The 15,000-nt window shown below is 42.9% G+C and overlaps 1 protein-coding gene and 1 long non-coding RNA gene across 9 annotated transcripts in view; both read right to left on the reverse strand.

Annotated features, from left to right (window-relative positions):
• Positions 1 to 15,000, reverse strand: part of palm1a (paralemmin 1a) — a 28,842-nt gene that overhangs the window by 2,597 nt on the left and 11,245 nt on the right. The gene's annotated exons all lie outside the window — the stretch shown is intronic.
• LOC118496221 lies at positions 9,929 to 12,551 on the reverse strand. 4 transcript variants are annotated; one of them, XR_004898739.1, is made up of 5 exons: positions 12,514 to 12,551; positions 11,960 to 12,127; positions 10,541 to 10,556; positions 10,285 to 10,334; positions 10,230 to 10,250 (listed from the first exon to the last, which is right to left on the reverse strand). It is a non-coding gene; the product is annotated as an uncharacterized LOC118496221 (long non-coding RNA). The 4 variants fall into 4 exon arrangements; XR_004898737.1 differs by lacking the exons at positions 10,230 to 10,250; positions 12,514 to 12,551 and adding an exon at positions 9,929 to 9,952 and having other exon boundaries at positions 11,960 to 12,183; XR_004898736.1 differs by lacking the exon at positions 12,514 to 12,551 and having other exon boundaries at positions 11,960 to 12,183.

Here is a 15,000-nt window from a genome sequence, read left to right on the forward strand (position 1 = left end):
CTGACGTTACTTAGTGAGGTTGTACAACAAATGAAACCCACTAATGGTCCCCTAGACATTGTTCCCACCAGAATGGTGAAGGAGGTTTTTAATAGCACCATTGGGTCGAGTCTTCTTACTTTTTTTAATTCTTGTCTTGGTTTAGGTTCTGTCCCAGCTGCCTTCAAACATGCTGTGGTCAGGCCCCTACTTAAGAAGCCTAATCTTGACCCCACAGTGTTGTCAAATTTTAGACCAGTCTCTCATCTGCCTTTTCTTTCTAAGGTTTTGGAAAAAGTTGTTTTCATACAGTTACAAGCCTTTCTACAGCAGAACTCTGTGTTTGAAAAATTTCATTCTGGTTTCAGATCACGCCACAGTACTGAGTCTGCACTGTTGAGAGTACATAATGACATTGCCTTGTCTGTAGATGCCGGGAATCCTACTGTTTTAGTGCTCTTGGACCTCACAGCGGCTTTTGACACTGTGGACCATGCAGTCCTCCTCTCTCGCCTTGAGCATTGTGTAGGCATCAGAGGCACGGCACTTGAATGGTTTAGCTCCTATTTGGCTAATAGGAGCTTTTCTATCATGATTGGTGACCTCTCTTCGTCAGCTGCTCCTCTCTCTTGTGGGGTTCCCCAGGGCTCAATTCTTGGCCCCATTCTGTTCTCTTTATATATGCTGCCTTTAGGGGCTATTATAGGAAAGCATAAACTGTCATTTCATTGTTACGCAGATGATTTGCAAATCTATTTGCCTATTAAAGCAAATGACAGTGTCGCACTAAACTCCCTGCTTAGTTGTATCACTGATATTAAGCTGTGGCTTTCAGAAAACTTTCTTAATTTGAATGAAGATAAAACGGAGTGTATTATTTTCAGTACTTCAGGCACGCAAAATGGTCCAGCTTTGAGTTTGGGAGCTCTAGCATCCTACACTAGGTCAGCTGTCAAAAATTTGGGGGTTACTTTTGATTGCAGCATGAAATTTGACAAGCAGATCAGTGATGTTGTTAGAATGAGCTTTTTCCAGCTTCGTCTCCTGGCTAAAGTTAAGCCTTTCCTCAACAGGCACGATCTAGAAAAGGCTATTCATGCCTTTATTAGTTCTAGGTTGGATTATTGTAATGCTCTTTACGTTGGTCTGAATCAGACCTCCATCGCACGTCTTCAACTTGTGCAAAATGCAGCTGCTCGCTTTTTAACAAATACATCTAGATGTGCACATATCACTCCTGTTCTCTACACCCTTCATTGGCTCCCTGTGCGTTTTAGAATCGATTTTAAGATTTTATTGTTTGCTTTCAAGGCCTTAAATGGTCTGGCCCCGGAGTATTTGTCCGAAATTTTAACTTTGCGGGAGCACAACCGGTCATTGCGGTCTTCAAACCAGCGACTTTTAGAAGTGCCAAGGTCTAGATATAAACGGTGGCGTGATCAGGCTTTTGCAGTTGCTGCTCCGAGACTCTGGAACAAGTTACCCCCTGATATCCGCACTATTACAGATGTAGCTCTTTTTAGGTCCAAACTTAAAACGCATCTGTTTAGTCAGGCTTTTAATACGTAGCAGTGGTGTGACGATTTCATTCTTCTGTTTCTCTGTAACTATTTCTGATTTTACATGTTCTTTCTTTACATTGTATGATATGTGTTTTTATTCATGGTTTCGATGTTAAGCACTTTGGATACCTGCTGGTTGCTGTAAAGTGCTATATAAATAAAGTTTGATTGATTGATTGATATATATATACACATATATCACGTTATTCCGACTACATTTCCATATATACCCATATATCAAGTTACTCCGACTACATCTCCATATATATATATATACACACACATATGTCACGTTACTCAGACTACATCTCTCTCTCTCTCTCTCTCTCTCTCTCTATATATATATATATATATATATATATATATATATACACACATATATCATGTTACTCCGACTACATCTCAATATATATACACATATATCACGTTACTCCGAAGACATCTCCATATATATATATATATATATATATATATATATATATATATATATATATATATACTAGATCTCCACCTCTACGTTTATGTTACTCTGATTACATCTCCACCTCTACATTACTAAGACTACATCTCCACCTCTACGTTACTCTGACTACATCTCCACCTCTACGTTACTCTGACTACCTCTCCACCTCTACATTACTAAGACTACATCTCCACCTCTACATTACTAATACTACATCTCCACCTCTACGTTAATGTTACTCTGACTACATCTCCACCTCTACGTTAATGTTACTCTGACTACATCTCCACCTCTATGTTACTCTGACTACATCACCTCTACGTTACTCAGACTACATCTCCACCTCTACGTTACTCAGTCTACATCTCCACCTCTAGGTTACTCTGACTACATCTCCACCACTACGTTACTCTGACTACATATCCACCACTACATTACTCTGGCTACATCTCCACCACTACATTACTCAGACTACATCTCCACCACTATGTTACTCTGACTACATCTCAACCCCTACGTTACTCTGACTACATCTCCACCTCTACGTTGCTCTGACGACAACTCCACCTCTACGTTACTCTGACTACATCACCACCTCTAACTTACTCAGACTACATCTCCATCTCTACGGTACTCGACTACATCGCCACCTCTAAGTTACTAAAACTACATCTCCACCTCTACGTTACTCAGACTACATCACCTCTACATTACTCTGACTACATCTCCACCTCCACCTCTACGTTACTCAGACTACATCTCCATCTCTACGTTACTCTGTCTACATCTCCACCTCTACGTTACTCAGACAACGTCTCCACCTCTACGTTACTCAGACTATATCTCCACCACTACGTTACTCTGACTACATCTCCACCACTACGTTACTCAGACTACATCTCCACCACTATGTTACTCTGACTACATCTCCACCTCTACGTAACTCTGACTACATATCCACCTCTACGTTACTCTGACTACATCTCCACCTCTACGTTGCTCTGACTATATCTCCACCTGTTACTCAGTCTACATCTCCACCTCCATCTCTAAGTTACTCTGACTACATCTCCACCACTACATTACTCAGACTACATCTCATCCACTACGTTACTCTGAGTATATCTCCACCTCTACGTTACTCTGACTACATCTCCACCTCTATATTTACGTTACTCTGACTACATCCGCACATCTGTTACTCAGTCTACATCTCCACCTCCACCTCTACGTTACTCTGACTACATCTCCATCTCTACGTTACTCTGACTACATCTCCACCACTACATTACTCTGACTCCATCTCCACCTCTATGTTACTCTGACTACATCTCCACCTCTACAATTAAGTTACTCTGACTACATCTCCACCTCTATGTTACTCTGACTACATCTCCACCTCTACGTTACTCTGACGACATCTCCACCTCTACTTTTCTCTGACTACATCTCCACCTCTATGTTTACGTTACTCTGACTACATCTCCACCTCTATGTTACTCAGTCTACATCTCCACCTCCATCTCTACGTTACTCTGACTACATCTCCACCTCTACGTTACTCTGACTACATCTCCACCTCTACGTTACTCTGACTACATCTCCACCTCGATTTTGCTCTGACGACATCTCCATCTATACGTTACTCTGACGACAACTCCACCTCTACGTTACTCAGACTACATCTCCATCTCTATGTTACTCAGACTACATCTCCACCTCTACATTACTCTGACCACATCTCCTCCACTACGTTACTCTGAGTATATCTCCACCTTTACGTTACTCTGACTACATCTCCACCTCTATGTTACTCTGACTACATCTCCACCTCTACGTTACTCTGACGACATCTCCACCTCTACATTTCTCTGACTACATCTCCACCTCTAAGTTACTCTGACTACATCTCCACTTCTACGTTACCCTGACTACATCTCCACCTCTAAGTTACTTTGACGACATCTCCACCTCTATGTTACTCTGACTACATCTCCATCTCTACGTTACTCTGACTACATCTCCAACACTACATTACTCAGACTACATCTCCACCTCTACAATTACTTTACTCTGACTACATCTCCACCTCTATGTTACTCTAACTACATCTCCACCTCTTCGTTACTCTGACGACATCTCCACCTCTACTTTTCTCTGACTACATCTCCACCTCTATTTTTACGTTACTCTGACTACATCTCCACCTCTATGTTACTCTGACTACATCTCCACCTCTATGTTACTCAGAATACATCTCCACCTCTATGTTACTCAGTCAACATCTCCACCTCTATGTTACTCAGTCTACATCTCCACCTCCATCTCTAAGTTACTCTGACTACATCTCCACCACTACATTACTCAGACTACATCTCATCCACTACGTTACTCTGAGTATATCTCCACCTCTACGTTACTCTGACTACATCTCCACCTCTATATTTACGTTACTCTGACTACATCTCCACATCTGTTACTCAGTCTACATCTCCACCTCCACCTCTACGTTACTCTGACTACATCTCCATCTCTACGTTACTCTGACTACATCTCCACCACTACATTACTCTGACTCCATCTCCACCTCTATGTTACTCTGACTACATCTCCACCTCTATACTTAAGTTACTCTGACTACATCTCCACCTCTATGTTACTCTGACTACATCTCCACCTCTACGTTACTCTGACGACATCTCCACCTCTACTTTTCTCTGACTACATCTCCACCTCTATGTTTACGTTACTCTGACTACATCTCCACCTCTATGTTACTCAGTCTACATCTCCACCTCCATCTCTACGTTACTCTGACTACATCTCCACCTCTACGTTACTCTGACTACATCTCCACCTCTACGTTACTCTGACTACATCTCCACCTCTATTTTGCTCTGACGACATCTCCATCTATACGTTACTCTGACGACAACTCCACCTCTACGTTACTCAGACTACATCTCCATCTCTATGTTACTCTGACTACATCTCCACCTCTAAGTTACTCAAACTACATCTCCACCTCTACGTTACTCAGACTACATCTCCACCTCTACATTACTCTGACTACATCTCCACGACTACGTTACTCTGACTAGATCTCCACCTCTGTTACTCAGTCTACATCTCCACCTCCATCTCTACGTTACTCTGACTACATCTCCACCACTACATTACTCTGACTACATCTCCACCTCTATGTTACTCTGACTACATCTCCACCTCTACGTTACTCTGACAACATCTCCACCTCTACATTTCTCTGACTACATCTCCACCTCTAAGTTACTCTGACTACATCTCCACTTCTACGTTACCCTGACTACATCTCCACCTCTAAGTTACTTTGACGACATCTCCACCTCTATGTTACTCTGACTACATCTCCATCTCTACGTTACTCTGACTACATCTCCAACACTACATTACTCAGACTACATCTCCACCACTACGTTACTCTGACTACATCTCTACCTCTACGTTACTCTGACTACATCTCCACCTCTACAATTACTTTACTCTGACACAATTACTTTACTCTGACTACATCTCCACCTCTATGTTACTCTAACTACATCTCCACCTCTTCGTTACTCTGACGACATCTCCACCTCTACTTTTCTCTGACTACATCTCCACCTCTATTTTTACGTTACTCTGACTACATCTCCACCTCTATGTTACTCTGACTACATCTCCACCTCTATGTTACTCAGAATACATCTCCACCTCTATGTTACTCAGTCTACATCTCCACCTCCATCTCTAAGTTACTCTGACTACATCTCCACCACTACATTACTCAGACTACATCTCATCCACTACGTTACTCTGAGTATATCTCCACCTCTACGTTACTCTGACTACATCTCCACCTCTATATTTACGTTACTCTGACTACATCTCCACATCTGTTACTCAGTCTACATCTCCACCTCCACGTTACTCTGACTACATCTCCATCTCTACGTTACTCTGACTACATCTCCACCCTCATTACTCTGACTACATCTCCATCTCTACGTTACTCTGACTACATCTCCACCTCTACGTTACTCAGACTACATCTCCATCTCTATGTTACTCAGACTACATCTCCACCTCTACATTACTCTGACCACATCTCCTCCACTACGTTACTCTGAGTATATCTCCACCTTTACGTTACTCTGACTACATCTCCACCTCTATGTTACTCTGACTACATCTCCACCTCTACGTTACTCTGACGACATCTCCACCTCTACATTTCTCTGACTACATCTCCACCTCTAAGTTACTCTGACTACATCTCCACTTCTACGTTACTCTGACTACATCTCCACCTCTAAGTTACTTTGACGACATCTCCACCTCTATGTTACTCTGACTACATCTCCATCTCTACGTTACTCTGACTACATCTCCACCACTACATTACTCAGACTACATCTCCACCTCTACAATTACTTTACTCTGACTACATCTCCACCTCTATGTTACTCTAACTACATCTCCACCTCTTCGTTACTCTGACGACATCTCCACCTTTACTTTTCTCTGACTACATCTCCACCTCTATTTTTACGTTACTCTGACTACATCTCCACCTCTATGTTACTCTGACTACATCTCCACCTCTATGTTACTCAGAATACATCTCCACCTCTATGTTACTCAGTCAACATCTCCACCTCTATGTTACTCAGTCTACATCTCCACCTCCATCTCTAAGTTACTCTGACTACATCTCCACCACTACATTACTCAGACTACATCTCATCCACTACGTTACTCTGAGTATATCTCCACCTCTACGTTACTCTGACTACATCTCCACCTCTATATTTACGTTACTCTGACTACATCTCCACATCTGTTACTCAGTCTACATCTCCACCTCCACCTCTACGTTACTCTGACTACATCTCCATCTCTACGTTACTCTGACTACATCTCCACCACTACATTACTCTGACTCCATCTCCACCTCTATGTTACTCTGACTACATCTCCACCTCTATACTTAAGTTACTCTGACTACATCTCCACCTCTATGTTACTCTGACTACATCTCCACCTCTACGTTACTCTGACGACATCTCCACCTCTACTTTTCTCTGACTACATCTCCACCTCTATGTTTACGTTACTCTGACTACATCTCCACCTCTATGTTACTCAGTCTACATCTCCACCTCCATCTCTACGTTACTCTGACTACATCTCCACCTCTACGTTACTCTGACTACATCTCCACCTCTACGTTACTCTGACTACATCTCCACCTCTATTTTGCTCTGACGACATCTCCATCTATACGTTACTCTGACGACAACTCCACCTCTACGTTACTCAGACTACATCTCCATCTCTATGTTACTCAGACTACATCTCCACCTCTACATTACTCTGACCACATCTCCTCCACTACGTTACTCTGAGTATATCTCCACCTTTACGTTACTCTGACTACATCTCCACCTCTATGTTACTCTGACTACATCTCCACCTCTACGTTACTCTGACGACATCTCCACCTCTACATTTCTCTGACTACATCTCCACCTCTAAGTTACTCTGACTACATCTCCACTTCTACGTTACCCTGACTACATCTCCACCTCTAAGTTACTTTGACGACATCTCCACCTCTATGTTACTCTGACTACATCTCCATCTCTACGTTACTCTGACTACATCTCCAACACTACATTACTCAGACTACATCTCCACCTCTACAATTACTTTACTCTGACTACATCTCCACCTCTATGTTACTCTAACTACATCTCCACCTCTTCGTTACTCTGACGACATCTCCACCTCTACTTTTCTCTGACTACATCTCCACCTCTATTTTTACGTTACTCTGACTACATCTCCACCTCTATGTTACTCTGACTACATCTCCACCTCTATGTTACTCAGAATACATCTCCACCTCTATGTTACTCAGTCAACATCTCCACCTCTATGTTACTCAGTCTACATCTCCACCTCCATCTCTAAGTTACTCTGACTACATCTCCACCACTACATTACTCAGACTACATCTCATCCACTACGTTACTCTGAGTATATCTCCACCTCTACGTTACTCTGACTACATCTCCACCTCTATATTTACGTTACTCTGACTACATCTCCACATCTGTTACTCAGTCTACATCTCCACCTCCACCTCTACGTTACTCTGACTACATCTCCATCTCTACGTTACTCTGACTACATCTCCACCACTACATTACTCTGACTCCATCTCCACCTCTATGTTACTCTGACTACATCTCCACCTCTATACTTAAGTTACTCTGACTACATCTCCACCTCTATGTTACTCTGACTACATCTCCACCTCTACGTTACTCTGACGACATCTCCACCTCTACTTTTCTCTGACTACATCTCCACCTCTATGTTTACGTTACTCTGACTACATCTCCACCTCTATGTTACTCAGTCTACATCTCCACCTCCATCTCTACGTTACTCTGACTACATCTCCACCTCTACGTTACTCTGACTACATCTCCACCTCTACGTTACTCTGACTACATCTCCACCTCTATTTTGCTCTGACGACATCTCCATCTATACGTTACTCTGACGACAACTCCACCTCTACGTTACTCAGACTACATCTCCATCTCTATGTTACTCTGACTACATCTCCACCTCTAAGTTACTCAAACTACATCTCCACCTCTACGTTACTCAGACTACATCTCCACCTCTACATTACTCTGACTACATCTCCACGACTACGTTACTCTGACTAGATCTCCACCTCTGTTACTCAGTCTACATCTCCACCTCCATCTCTACGTTACTCTGACTACATCTCCACCACTACATTACTCTGACTACATCTCCCCTCTATGTTACTCTGACTACATCTCCACCTCTACGTTACTCTGACAACATCTCCACCTCTACATTTCTCTGACTACATCTCCACCTCTAAGTTACTCTGACTACATCTCCACTTCTACGTTACCCTGACTACATCTCCACCTCTAAGTTACTTTGACGACATCTCCACCTCTATGTTACTCTGACTACATCTCCATCTCTATGTTACTCTGACTACATCTCCAACACTACATTACTCAGACTACATCTCCACCACTACGTTACTCTGACTACATCTCTACCTCTACGTTACTCTGACTACATCTCCACCTCTACAATTACTTTACTCTGACACAATTACTTTACTCTGACGACATCTCCACCTCTACATTTCTCTGACTACATCTCCACCTCTAAGTTACTCTGACTACATCTCCACTTCTACGTTACCCTGACTACATCTCCACCTCTAAGTTACTTTGACGACATCTCCACCTCTATGTTACTCTGACTACATCTCCATCTCTACGTTACTCTGACTACATCTCCAACACTACATTACTCAGACTACATCTCCACCTCTACAATTACTTTACTCTGACTACATCTCCACCTCTATGTTACTCTAACTACATCTCCACCTCTTCGTTACTCTGACGACATCTCCACCTCTACTTTTCTCTGACTACATCTCCACCTCTATTTTTACGTTACTCTGACTACATCTCCACCTCTATGTTACTCTGACTACATCTCCACCTCTATGTTACTCAGAATACATCTCCACCTCTATGTTACTCAGTCAACATCTCCACCTCTATGTTACTCAGTCTACATCTCCACCTCCATCTCTAAGTTACTCTGACTACATCTCCACCACTACATTACTCAGACTACATCTCATCCACTACGTTACTCTGAGTATATCTCCACCTCTACGTTACTCTGACTACATCTCCACCTCTATATTTACGTTACTCTGACTACATCTCCACATCTGTTACTCAGTCTACATCTCCACCTCCACCACTACGTTACTCTGACTACATCTCCATCTCTACGTTACTCTGACTACATCTCCACCACTACATTACTCTGACTCCATCTCCACCTCTATGTTACTCTGACTACATCTCCACCTCTATACTTAAGTTACTCTGACTACATCTCCACCTCTATGTTACTCTGACTACATCTCCACCTCTACGTTACTCTGACGACATCTCCACCTCTACTTTTCTCTGACTACATCTCCACCTCTATGTTTACGTTACTCTGACTACATCTCCACCTCTATGTTACTCAGTCTACATCTCCACCTCCATCTCTACGTTACTCTGACTACATCTCCACCTCTACGTTACTCTGACTACATCTCCACCTCTACGTTACTCTGACTACATCTCCACCTCTATTTTGCTCTGACGACATCTCCATCTATACGTTACTCTGACGACAACTCCACCTCTACGTTACTCAGACTACATCTCCATCTCTATGTTACTCTGACTACATCTCCACCTCTAAGTTACTCAAACTACATCTCCACCTCTACGTTACTCAGACTACATCTCCACCTCTACATTACTCTGACTACATCTCCACGACTACGTTACTCTGACTAGATCTCCACCTCTGTTACTCAGTCTACATCTCCACCTCCATCTCTACGTTACTCTGACTACATCTCCACCACTACATTACTCTGACTACATCTCCACCTCTATGTTACTCTGACTACATCTCCACCTCTACGTTACTCTGACAACATCTCCACCTCTACATTTCTCTGACTACATCTCCACCTCTAAGTTACTCTGACTACATCTCCACTTCTACGTTACCCTGACTACATCTCCACCTCTAAGTTACTTTGACGACATCTCCACCTCTATGTTACTCTGACTACATCTCCATCTCTATGTTACTCTGACTACATCTCCAACACTACATTACTCAGACTACATCTCCACCACTACGTTACTCTGACTACATCTCTACCTCTACGTTACTCTGACTACATCTCCACCTCTACAATTACTTTACTCTGACACAATTACTTTACTCTGACTACATCTCCACCTCTATGTTACTCTAACTACATCTCCACCTCTTCGTTACTCTGACGACATCTCCACCTCTACTTTTCTCTGACTACATCTCCACCTCTATTCTTACGTTACTCTGACTACATCTCCACCTCTATGTTACTCTGACTACATCTCCACCTCTATGTTACTCAGAATACATCTCCACCTCTATGTTACTCAGTCTACATCTCCACCTCCATCTCTAAGTTACTCTGACTACATCTCCACCACTACATTACTCAGACTACATCTCATCCACTACGTTACTCTGAGTATATCTCCACCTCTACGTTACTCTGACTACATCTCCACCTCTATATTTACGTTACTCTGACTACATCTCCACATCTGTTACTCAGTCTACATCTCCACCTCCACGTTACTCTGACTACATCTCCATCTCTACGTTACTCTGACTACATCTCCACCACTACATTACTCTGACTCCATCTCCACCTCTATGTTACTCTGACTACATCTCCACCTCTACAATTAAGTTACTCTGACTACATCTCCACCTCTATGTTACTAATACTACATCTCCACCTCTACGTTAATGTTACTCTGACTACATCTCCACCTCTACGTTAATGTTACTCTGACTACATCTCCACCTCTATGTTACTCTGACTACATCACCTCTACATTACTCAGACTACATCTCCACCTCTACGTTACTCAGTCTACATCTCCACCTCTAGGTTACTCTGACTACATCTCCACCACTACGTTACTCTGACTACATATCCACCACTACATTACTCTGGCTACATCTCCACCACTACATTACTCAGACTACATCTCCACCACTATGTTACTCTGACTACATCTCAACCCCTACGTTACTCTGACTACATCTCCACCTCTACGTTGCTCTGACGACAACTCCACCTCTACGTTACTCTGACTACATCACCACCTCTAACTTACTCAGACTACATCTCCATCTCTACGGTACTCTGACTACATCGCCACCTCTAAGTTACTAAAACTACATCTCCACCTCTACGTTACTCAGACTACATCACCTCTACATTACTCTGACTACATCTCCACCTCCACCTCTACGTTACTCAGACTACATCTCCATCTCTACGTTACTCTGTCTACATCTCCACCTCTACGTTACTCAGACAACGTCTCCACCTCTACGTTACTCAGACTACATCTCCACCACTACGTTACTCAGACTACATCTCCACCACTATGTTACTCTGACTACATCTCCACCTCTACGTAACTCTGACTACATATCCACCTCTACGTTACTCTGACTACATCTCCACCTCTATATTTACGTTACTCTGACTACATCCGCACATCTGTTACTCAGTCTACATCTCCACCTCCACCTCTACGTTACTCTGACTACATCTCCATCTCTACGTTACTCTGACTACATCTCCACCACTACATTACTCTGACTCCATCTCCACCTCTATGTTACTCTGACTACATCTCCACCTCTACAATTAAGTTACTCTGACTACATCTCCACCTCTATGTTACTCTGACTACATCTCCACCTCTACGTTACTCTGACGACATCTCCACCTCTACTTTTCTCTGACTACATCTCCACCTCTATGTTTACGTTACTCTGACTACATCTCCACCTCTATGTTACTCAGTCTACATCTCCACCTCCATCTCTACGTTACTCTGACTACATCTCCACCTCTACGTTACTCTGACTACATCTCCACCTCTACGTTACTCTGACTACATCTCCACCTCGATTTTGCTCTGACGACATCTCCATCTATACGTTACTCTGACGACAACTCCACCTCTACGTTACTCAGACTACATCTCCATCTCTATGTTACTCAGACTACATCTCCACCTCTACATTACTCTGACCACATCTCCTCCACTACGTTACTCTGAGTATATCTCCACCTTTACGTTACTCTGACTACATCTCCACCTCTATGTTACTCTGACTACATCTCCACCTCTACGTTACTCTGACGACATCTCCACCTCTACATTTCTCTGACTACATCTCCACCTCTAAGTTACTCTGACTACATCTCCACTTCTACGTTACCCTGACTACATCTCCACCTCTAAAATACTTTGACGACATCTCCACCTCTATGTTACTCTGACTACATCTCCATCTCTACGTTACTCTGACTACATCTCCAACACTACATTACTCAGACTACATCTCCACCTCTACAATTACTTTACTCTGACTACATCTCCACCTCTATGTTGCTCTAACTACATCTCCACCTCTTCGTTACTCTGACGACATCTCCACCTCTACTTTTCTCTGACTACATCTCCACCTCTATTTTTACGTTACTCTGACTACATCTCCACCTCTATGTTACTCTGACTACATCTCCACCTCTATGTTACTCAGAATACATCTCCACCTCTATGTTACTCAGTCAACATCTCCACCTCTATGTTACTCAGTCTACATCTCCACCTCCATCTCTAAGTTACTCTGACTACATCTCCACCACTACATTACTCAGACTAGATCTCATCCACTACGTTACTCTGAGTATATCTCCACCTCTACGTTACTCTGACTACATCTCCACCTCTATATTTACGTTACTCTGACTACATCTCCACATCTGTTACTCAGTCTACATCTCCACCTCCACCTCTACGTTACTCTGACTACATCTCCATCTCTACGTTACTCTGACTACATCTCCACCACTACATTACTCTGACTCCATCTCCACCTCTATGTTACTCTGACTACATCTCCACCTCTATACTTAAGTTACTCTGACTACATCTCCACCTCTATGTTCTCTCTGACTACATCTCCACCTCTACGTTACTCTGACGACATCTCCACCTCTACTTTTCTCTGACTACATCTCCACCTCTATGTTTACGTTACTCTGACTACATCTCCACCTCTATGTTACTCAGTCTACATCTCCACCTCCATCTCTACGTTACTCTGACTACATCTCCACCTCTACGTTACTCTGACTACATCTCCACCTCTACGTTACTCTGACTACATCTCCACCTCTATTTTGCTCTGACGACATCTCCATCTATACGTTACTCTGACGACAACTCCACCTCTACGTTACTCAGACTACATCTCCATCTCTATGTTACTCTGACTACATCTCCACCTCTAAGTTACTCAAACTACATCTCCACCTCTACGTTACTCAGACTACATCTCCACCTCTACATTACTCTGACTACATCTCCACGACTACGTTACTCTGACTAGATCTCCACCTCTGTTACTCAGTCTACATCTCCACCTCCATCTCTACGTTACTCTGACTACATCTCCACCACTACATTACTCTGACTACATCTCCACCTCTATGTTACTCTGACTACATCTCCACCTCTACGTTACTCTGACAACATCTCCACCTCTACTTTTCTCTGACTACATCTCCACCTCTAAGTTACTCTGACTACATCTCCACTTCTACGTTACCCTGACTACATCTCCACCTCTAAGTTACTTTGACGACATCTCCACCTCTATGTTACTCTGACTACATCTCCATCTCTACGTTACTCTGACTACATCTCCAACACTACATTACTCAGACTACATCTCCACCACTACGTTACTCTGACTACATCTCTACCTCTACGTTACTCTGACTACATCTCCACCTCTACAATTACTTTACTCTGACACAATTACTTTACTCTGACTACATCTCCACCTCTATGTTACTCTAACTACATCTCCACCTCTTCGTTACTCTGACGACATCTCCACCTCTACTTTTCTCTGACTACATCTCCACCTCTATTTTTACGTTACTCTGACTACATCTCCACCTCTATGTTACTCTGACTACATCTCCACCTCTATGTTACTCAGAATACATCTCCACCTCTATGTTACTCAGTCTACATCTCCACCTCCATCTCTAAGTTACTCTGACTACATCTCCACCTCTACGTTACTCTGACTACATCTCCACCTCTACGTTACTCTGACTACATCTCCACCTCGATTTTGCTCTGACGACATCTCCATCTATACGTTACTCTGACGACAACTCCACCTCTACGTTACTCAGACTACATCTCCATCTCTATG

Source organism: Sander lucioperca, chromosome 11 (assembly GCF_008315115.2).
Source record: "Sander lucioperca isolate FBNREF2018 chromosome 11, SLUC_FBN_1.2, whole genome shotgun sequence".
Taxonomy (NCBI): domain Eukaryota; kingdom Metazoa; phylum Chordata; class Actinopteri; order Perciformes; family Percidae; genus Sander; species Sander lucioperca.